This window comes from Tupaia chinensis, unplaced genomic scaffold (assembly GCF_000334495.1).
Source record: "Tupaia chinensis unplaced genomic scaffold, TupChi_1.0 Scaffold000710_1, whole genome shotgun sequence".
Lineage (NCBI taxonomy): Eukaryota > Metazoa > Chordata > Mammalia > Scandentia > Tupaiidae > Tupaia > Tupaia belangeri.
Window position 1 is genome coordinate 754,774 of NW_006160234.1, and position 10,368 is coordinate 765,141.

Sequence of the window (10,368 nt, forward strand, 5' to 3'; positions counted from 1 at the left end):
ATGCCCTATAGCAAAAAAAAAAAAAAACCTCTCCAAAAAAAAAAAACTATTAAGAGGCCCAGCAATAACGCAAGAGCCCTGGAGAGCAGAGGGAGAAGATCATAGTGTGAAAAGACAATGTCAAGAGTACCTCTCCCCCTTTCCCACATGTGCACACATGCATTGTCATAAAAAAAAAGAGAAAGAAATAAAAGGTAAGCAATATACTGAAAGTATCATAATACACAGGCTTGACAAAAAATACATACCAGAATATATAAAGAACTCTTAGAAACGGGAACCAGCAGTTAGTGTAATGGCTATGTCGCTGGACTCCCACGTAGTCGACCACGGTTCACGTCCCAGACCCGGTGGCTTAAAACTCACGCCAGGTGCGTGTGCATGCGTGCCCAAGATCCCGAGAGGAGAATGGAGGAGAAGGGACTGCGGCGTGACCATCCCCCCTGGGGGGTGATTTCTCACTTTCTGTCTCTATGTCTCTCTGTCTGGCGAGCGCACGCGCCCTATAGAAAAAACCTCTCCAAAAAACAAAACAACAAAAAAAAGAACTCTTACAAACTAAAATGACAAGCAACTTAATAGAAAAATGGATAAATAATTAGAACAGACATTTCACAAAAATATGCAAATGAAAAACAATCACAGAAAACTATGCTCAACATCATCAGTCATTAAGGTAATGCATATTATGACAATGAGCAGCTACTACATACCTACTAGAATGACTAAAATTTAGAAGACTCAAAACACCAAGTAGATTACCAAAGATATGTTGCTGGTAGAAATACAAAATGGTACAACCACTTAAAAAAATAGTTTTGCAGTTTCCTTTAATATTTAGCACACACTTTCCATAGAACTCAGTAATCCACTACTCAATATTTTCCCCAAGAGATTGAAGACATGTCTACACAAAAACCTGAATGTGAGTATTTACAGTAGCTTTCTTCATAATAGTCAAAAGCTATACTAACATGCATAGAATCTTGCATACAGATATAAGGAGAAAGTGCACAAAAAGAGGGGTAAATAAGCAAAATGGAGGACAAAGATGGGGATGGTATGATATCATGTATAAAAAACAGGTCAAGAATTTAAGAAACATTTCATTTTGTATAATACACATTTTAACAGAAAAGAGATTAGCTAATTTTATTATTTTAAAAAAGCCTTTCTTTCCAAACTTATGAGTCTTCTGATGAGAGACCAGCAGACAGCGTAATGGTTACACCACTGGACTCCCAAGTAGTTGACCATGGTTCAAGTCCCGGTTCTGGCGGCTTAAAATACTCATGTCAGGCATGTATACATATGTGCCCAAAATCCCAAGAAGAGAATGGAGAAGGGATTGCAGTTTGGTGTCCCACTTGAGGCGGGGGGTGACTTCTCACTTTCTGTCTGTCTCTGTCTCTTCAGCAAGCGTACACACCATACAGCAAAAAATATCTCACAAAAATAGAAGTCATCTGATAAAAAGAATCATAGGCTAAAATAATTATATAAAACAAAGAAATCACCACAGAAAACAAACGCATACAAGGAGAAAAGCTAAAAGATTTTACTGATAGAAGGGGCCAGTAGGTGGCATTACAGGTGGGGGAGGGAATGAAAAACCGCTCCCCACGGGGGATGGCCATGCTGCAATCTCTTTTCCTCTGGAGATTCTGGGCACACACACTTCGCATGTATTTTAAAGCCACAGGATCCAGGACTCTAATCACATAGTTGGCCAGGCTGGATCATTAGCAGGAAAGGTACAAAGGTTTGTAAAGGGAAAAGGTTAACTACTAATCAACACCTTCTTTAGTAATGAACTACTGCTGCACAAGTACTTCTTTTTCGATTTACAGACTAGAACTCAAGTCTATCTGCTTCCCAATCACCTTCATTTTCTTTACCACTTAGTGCACCTAAGTCTTCTGCTAACACTGATGCCGATTACCCAACATCTGATAGTCAGGACCATCCTGAATTGATATAATTCCACATCTTCCTCAGAGAACCATTCCACCATCACTGTAACACAAATGGCATATATATTATAAAGCAAAAGAATAAAATTTTGGTTTTGCAGGCTCAAGAAGTTCTTGACTAATGTTACTATAATAACAATGTTAAGAGATCCTAAAAGTTTCTATCAATAACTGAATATGCTCTAATAGCTTTTCAAATTATTTTTAGTACTATAGAGGCTCACAATAGCCTAAACTGTCCATTAAAATTTCTAACTTACTTTCATTATCACAGGAGAAATTATATACCACAATTTAGTGAATCAAAATTTTCTACTGATACCCAGTAAGATTACATATACACTGTACATATGTATGCAAACAAAAGTTTTGAGTTTTAATATTACCTTTATTATAAGTTCTTTATCTTCAAAAAAAAAAAAACATGGTAATTTCTTTCTCTGAGTTCTACAGGCTGAAATTCTAAGAACAAGGAGTCAGCAAGTTTGGTTTCTTCTGAAGCCCCTTTTTCTGGTTTAAAGATGGCCACCTACTCACTGTTTCTTCATGCAATTTGTCCTCTATGTGTATACATCCCTGATGGCTCTCTTATAAAGAAACTATACAGACTGGATTAGGACCCACTTTAACAACTGTTAAATCACCTCTTTAAAGGCCTTATCTCCAAATACAGTAACAGTATGAAGCATTATAGGCTACAATTTTTAACACATGAATTTGGAAAGATACAATTAAGCCTACAGTACTTTGCTTTCTGGTCCTCCAAAATTCATGTCTTTTTCATATGCAAAATACATTCATCCATCCCAGCTGCAAATGTCTCCATCTAAGTTACTGGGTCATCAAGCAGTGACCCAATAGTATGTACTCTGCATCCCAAGTCTCATCTAAACGTCAGGTATAGGATAAGCTTGAGGTGATTTATCCTGAGGCAGAATTCCTCTCCAGCTATGAGCCTATGAAACCAATTATCTGTTTCCAAAATATAATGGCAGGATATGCATAGGATAGATATTCCTACTCCAAAAGAGAGAATACAGAAGGAAGGAAGGAAGGAGTGATGAATTTCAAGCATGTCCAAAAACTAGGAGGTCAAATTCTATTAGATTTTAAATCTCAAGTATAATCTTCCCTGGATTCATGATCTGTCCTCCAGGCCGAATGGGAGGATAGTCCTATACTCAACCTTTGGTAACAGTCCTATCCACCAGATTCTGGGCAGTAACAACCTAGCCCCCTAAAATCACGAAACTGTTGCCACTCTGTGGAACCAAGATGAAGCTCTATAGACTTTATGGGTCCATCATGACAGTGGTAGCCTCCTGATCTCTGAATCACTTCTGGGTCATTTTTCCTTTTTCCTGAGAATAATACATTTGCATCTGGATAGTGCCATTGGCCCATCTTATAGAATTACAAAGTCTTAATAGTCTAATTTCATGTCATTCTGTCTGCCCCCTTCAGTCTAAGTTGGCAGCATTTCTGCTGAGATTCAAAAAATGAGTCACAACCATAATCTTTTTATTATATGATTGTTCAGTCATACTCTTAGTGTTCTCTCCAGAATACCCTATTCTATTTTTTGAAATATGGATAGACTTGGAATTTTTCAAATCTTCAAGTCTGGTTCCTCCCCCTCCTCCCAACAAAAAATTTTATTCGGTTCATTCAGAAAATATTTGCAAAATAAATTTCAACTGCAATTTCACATGTATCAAAAATAAAAGATAACATTTACAACGATAACTTGCACATACAAATTAATAATAAGTTACAGTTTTACTAAAGATTGTAAACATTTTGCACACAAGTCCATTATTTCTGCTCTTTTGATGACAGATAAATTAACAGATACACACTATTGTGAACTATTTCAGACAAGACCAAAAAAAAAAAAAAGGTTTTGATTTGTTTCTTTCTAGTAAACAAGTTCATCATTTATAATCCAATTAAATGGGGACAAGCATAAGGCACAGCGGTTACATCACTTGACTCCTACATGCTCAACTGTAGTTCAAATTCCAGACCTGGTGCTTGAAATTCATGCCAAACACATGTGCATGGATGCCCAAGATCCCAGAAAAACAATGGAGGAGAAGAGATTGCAGTGGGGTCATTCCCACTGTGGGTGATTTCTCACTTTCTCTCTCACTTTGCCTGTCTGTCTCTCTCTGGTGAGCACATAAGCCCCAAAGCAAAAATCTCTTTAAAAAAAAAAAAAAAAAAAAAAGGAAGGGGCAAATGAATTGAATAGACAACTCTCCAAGAAAGACTTACAAATGGCCAAGAGCCATATGAAAAAATGTACAAAGGGACCAGCAAGTGGTGAAATGACTGTTATGTTGTTGGACTCCCACAAGGCCCACCATGGTTAGAGTCCTGGACCCAGTGACTTGAAACTCATGTTGAGTGCACGTGTGTGTGTGCCCAAAATCCTGAGACAAGAATGGAGGAGACAGGAATGCAGCATGGCCATCTCCCTCAGGAGGTGATTTCTCACTTTCCATCTCTGTGGCTCTCTGTCTTTCAGGCAAGCACACCATGCCCTATAGCAAACATCTCTCTTTAAAAAAAAAAAAAAAATTTAAAGTCTCTTGTCCTAAGGGAAAATGCAAATTAAAACTATAATGAGATATCATTTAACTCCAGTTAAAATGTCTAGGATCAAAAAAATAAATAATAATTAGTGGTGGTGAGTCTGTGGTGGAAAGGGAACTCTCTTACACTGTTGGTGGGAATGTAATGACTCCAACCTTTGTGGAAACAATATAGAGACTTCTTAAAAATCTACAAATAGAACTTCCACATGACCCACCAATCCCACTTCTTGATATCTACCCAAAGGACAAAAAAACACTCAATTGGAAAAAGAGCTGTACATCCATGTTAACTGCAGTTATTATTTATAATTGCTAAAATATAGAACTAACCTAAAGTGTCCAAAAATTGATGACTGAGTTGAAAAACTGTGACATAGATACTATAAAATACTGTGCAGCTGTAAGAAATAATGAGATCCTATCGTTTAACTCAAAATGGATGAATATAGATTTAATGTTGAGTAAGGTGAGCCAGACTTTAAAAGATACACATTGTATATTCCCACTCAATCTGTACTGAGTATCTGCACTTTATAGCAGAGATTGACAGACCTCAAGATGTGATGGTGGAGGATTAGTGTGGATGCTAGTGGCAGTAGGGGGTAAAAGTGGTTGGTAAAGTAGGTGGTATATGGTGGCTATGAAAAAAAGGAAAAAGATTATAAATTATATCTTTTTAATACTTTGAAAAAATGCAGTTATGAGGCAAGAATACTAACAGATTTCCTCTTTAATGCTAAATGTGTTTAACATGTAATGGCTGCCTAGAGTGCTTTGATGATGACTTTGACTTCATTAGAATATTCAGCATCTGCCATGGAACTAAGAAAAGGAAAGAGTACAAACATCTGCCATGGTACAAAGAAGAGCAATGATACTAAGTTATATTATAATTATGTGGTTAAAAGTATTTCTTCACATTAAATCATGAGCTCTTTAAGGGTCCTCTGTCTTTGACACAAATAGACATTTACTGAATGGTAGATCTATTTATTGTAAATCCTATTTTCTATCAAAAAGATGAGTAAAAGATAATCCCACAAGAAGCTTACTATCTACTAATACATACTCTGCTGCAACTTGAAGTAGATGGGATATGCAGAGACAGAAATGGTAATTGCAGACAGTTGTAAAAATTAATGAAGAGGCAGCAGTAATGTTCCCGAATAAAACAAAGGAGTTGGTATAAAAGAAAACATCTTCTAAATGCAGGACAGACTCATAGTGTAGTTAAATGGACCATATGAGAAAAATCTGAAAAAGATAAAAGTAACAAAGACTTCCTTTGAATGCTGAATATTTATCCAACATGAATATTACTTTTACACTACAGATTTTCCAACTATAAAACTGTTAAAACTGCCTGCAACTTGATACTTTCAATACTCTGTAAGAAAGAAATAATGTTTCAACTATAAATCCCTAAAGTGCTTATCAATTCTGCAATTAAGTATACATTACTTTCAAATATGATGTTAAGGCAAGAGAAATCAGTACATCCTACTGAAGTTAGGTGTGTGACTTTATATAAATCAACTGTTCTCAAGAAGGGAGCAGGACATGCCCTCTTCAGTAAGAGAGCTTATATAAACTACACTGAACACCACAGCCTCCAATGCTGGTATGTTCTCCTGGGATGTGAGCAGGCTGAGAGATTAAGCCATATCATCTGATTATGAAAACAGCTGCTTCCCTCCAATCTACCCCATTTCAGAACTAGTAGGTAAACACATATACTTGAAATTAAAGATCTGAAATTACTTGCAAACAAACAAAACACTGAATTGACAACTGGGAGGTCCAAGCCCTCATTTGGTCAATTAGTTGTCCAGTCTGAAACAAAATGATTGAAACTTAACTTCTCTCAATCTCAATGGAAACATGCTTTTATTTGTATCACAGTAATAAACGGGGGGCCAGCAGGTGGTGTGATGTTTAAGGGTGCTGGACTTCCAAGTGGCTGACATGGTTCAAGTCCTAGACCTGATGGCTTGCTTTCTCACCTTCTCTCTCTCTGTGCCTCTCCGGTCAAATTAAAATAAACAAATAAATAAATAAATAAAGTTAAATAACAAAATTCTTTAAAATAAATAAATTGTAAGTGGCACCACAGAATTGCTCTAATGATAAACTGTGACACAGAAGCACATCTTTGAAATGTACTTACTACAGGGGCCAGCAGATAGCGTAGCAGTTATGTTGCTGGACTTCCACACCGCTGACTATGTTCCAGTCCTGGACCCCATGGCTTGAAAATCACGCCTGGTGTGTGTACATGTATATCCAGGATCCCAAGAGGAGAAGAGATTGTGGGGTGACCATTCCCCCTGGGGGATGATTTCTCACTTTACCTCCCATTGTCTCTGTTTTTCTCTCTCTGGGGAGCATACATGCCCTAAGGCAAAATCCTCAACAACAACAAAAGAAATGTACTATAGATGAACAAGAAAGTTTCATCAGTATTAAAACTTGGGCCTTATGTGGACATAAATAAATAGAGTAATCTGAATTATCTTCATGCACTCAAGACAAAAAACCATCCAAAGCCAATTAGAAACAAAAAGGAGGGGGCAAATGGTGGTATAGAAGTAAAATGCAATACTGTAAGAGGCACTCTCACATGTGAAGGTTCCTCGTTCAAGCCTGGAGACCTCCCTGAGTGTGCCAGGAAAACATGTGCCCATTTTTCAGGGCTTGTTGAAGGCTAAGGGTGGATCATGGCATCAAGACCTTGTTGGCCTCTCTCTCTCTGCTTCTCTTTCACAAAAGAAACTTAAAAAAAGAAATAAAAAGGATTCCTTGAGTCTTTGAGTCTTGCCTAATTCATATTCTCTTATCCCAAAAGACTGGCCAAAATCAAACCTAAATGAAAACTGGAAAATAGTCTCATTCATTTTTTTTTTAATATTCAACTTCTTGAGAAAAAGTAATAGACTAACCAGGATCTTAAACACAAAGTGAAATATTCAAAAATTTTAACAGATTTTAATTGAACACTTCCACACTAGAATGTAAAAGAAAATTATAGTCTATGCAACATCTTTAGGACTTAAAGAGACTGTAGTGATTTTTTTTTTTAATTTGCCAGAAGGCATGTGAACTCATCAAAAAAGACACACAGACAGAAAGAGCGAGAGAAAAAGTGAGAAAGCACAACTTACCCCATCCCATGGGGCATAATCATGCTGCAATTCCTTCTCCATTTCTCCTCAAGATTTGAGGTACACTCGCATGTACCTTTGGGGCTGGAATCTGAATGATGCTCAGTCATGTGGGAACCAGCTGTCTTAACCACTAGGCCACAGGCTGGCCCTACACTTAAATTTTAAAAAATTGGGTGATGGGCCAGCCCCATGGTGCTATGGTTAAGGGAGCTGGATCTCACATGCCCAAACACGGTTCAAATCCCAACTCCAGCAGCTTAAAAAACACACTAACCACATATGTGTTAAAGTCCAAATTCTCAAAGTGATGGAGAAACGTGGGTGGGACTGAGGAATGAGATGCCTTTTGGGGGGGGGGGAGTGCATTTTTCCTTACTTCTCTTTCCTTCTCTGTCAAGCACATGCAAGATCTTTTTAAAAACAGGAAATGAGAGGCCAGCAGGTGATGTGGTGGTTAAGGGTGCTGGACTCCCACATGGCCGACTGTGGTTCAAGTCCTGGACCTGGAAGCTAGCTTTCTCACTTTCCACCTTTCTCTCTCTCTCTTGCTCTGTCCCTCTCTGGTCAAGTTAAAATAAATAAATAAATAAATAAATAAATAAATAATGTTAAATAAAATAATTTTTTTTTTGGAGAGGTTTTTGCTACAGGGCACATGCGTTCGCCAGAAAGAGAGAGACAGACAGAAAGCGAGAACTCACCCCAAAAAAAAAGAAAGAAAGAAATTGAGGCTGGTTGGTGGTCCAGTGGTTAAGGTGTTGTACTCCCACATGGCTGACTGCGGTTTGAGTCCTCGACCTGGTGGCTAGTGTTCTCACTTTCTCTTTCTCTCTGTGTCTCTCTCTGATCAAATTAAAATAACAACAAAATAAAATAAATTTAATAAAACAGAAATGAATAAAAATGCTAATAATCTTATGTTAAAAACAAAAATATTAATAATAAATTAATGATAGCTGCTCCACCATCACTCTCCAATTCCCTGTAACACAGCCTATAGTACATGAAACTCATATGGTACTTTGCAAACAATGGGTGTCAAGTTAAGGATCTGTTGAATGACTGAATGATTTCCTATTTCTCAAATCTTTTACAGTATTCTAGTATAGGTCTATGGATGCCCATGTTTTTCTTTTAGCCTACAGAAACTCTGAATGCAAACAGTAGCTAAAAAGTGCACTAAATTCTGCAAACTCCCACTTTATTAGCTTCTAGCTTATCACATGGCACTACCAACTGGGTAAAAATGAAATAACATTTAGCCCCAACTATAAACTGCTTAAATTCTTTATAAGTCACAATCATAACTATAACCCAAACAGTTTCAATGGAAAATTCTGAATTCAGAATAATTTATGACAAGTAGAGAAATATGAATAAAGACGTTCGTTTTCTCCAGGAATTAGAAATTAAACTAATCAATAACTTTTCTAAGAGTTCTAACTTCTAGCCCTGCCTATCTAGTAAAACCAACTTGGGCCATTTTCCACCGTGAAATTAATCAACTTCCCCATAATGACAGTGCAAGCCAACTTCCTATGTCACTAAGATTCTATCAACAATTTCCTCCAAAGGGAAGCACAAAATCCTACCAATTCTTAATCTGCTTGAAGCAATTACTCTCATAGTCCTAACAATGCTATCTAAAATCAAAGAAAATTACAAAAAACTGTCTCAGCATGACAACCAAAGCAACTTTCATTTAGTATGACTAACCTTTTTATGCCAAACATCATGAATACTACCGTGCATCACTGAAGATGCCAAATATGATGACAAAATGTCTGTACCCAGCGTTTTCAAAGTCAGAAGTTCAGTATACTGTTAGACATGCAGTACATGTCGCCAGACATAGAGAATTATTAGTAATTTCTCTTTCAAGACATTAGGCTAATAAGTGGAATAAAAATTTTTTTAAGCAAGCCTTAAACTACAGTAGCCTCAACAGCAGATTCAAGAATAATTGGCCTACCCTCCGAAATGGAAGGAGCTATTTATACATACACACAACGGGTACCTGTATCAACTACTCCTTTTTATTACGACACCCACATCCAATGTTTAAACAGCATCATCGACCACATTTCCAGTAAGCAAATTCTGAGCAACAACTCCATCCCGCAGGATCCCGGGAAGCTTATCTTCTTTCACAAATTTAATTCATCTGAACAAGTACTCCAGAGTGACTGGGTGCCTAACTCACAAGACAGCCAGAGAACTCAAGTCCCAACCTCCCTGCCCAACTTTCTCTTTTTCTCCACAATAATTTACCTGACCTTTCATCCTCCTCCTCACCTATGCTTCCCTAAACTCCCTTCTCATCCTCCTCACGAGCACTCACCTCTTTAATATCCTCACCCTGTTTAGGGATTCCAACATCCCCCCTACACCGGCAACCACAAGCGTTAGGTGTCTCTGCAAACGCCCTAATCCCGCTACTAGAGACACTATCACAGTACCAGTATCCCAAGCTCTCCCACTGGCCGAAGCAGCAGAAACTCATCATTTAGCAAGGAGTGGGCTCCTCTTCAAACCCACCATACGAAGTCGTTACTTTTGTCCTCGTAGGAGTTGATGAGCCCGTTGCAAAGGGGAGCAAGCAGAGGTCGCTTCCTGCTGCCGCTGCCGAGG

The 10,368-nt window shown here is 37.8% G+C and overlaps 1 protein-coding gene across 1 annotated transcript in view; it reads right to left on the reverse strand.

Annotated features, from left to right (window-relative positions):
- The window catches only part of COP1 (COP1 E3 ubiquitin ligase), a 250,489-nt gene extending 240,127 nt beyond the window's left edge, over window positions 1-10,362 (reverse strand). Inside the window, 1 exon segment of the mRNA XM_027776743.1 lies at window positions 10,276-10,362. The gene's annotated coding sequence lies outside the window, so the exon portion shown is untranslated.
- Between the last annotated feature and the right edge of the window lie 6 nt (window positions 10,363-10,368).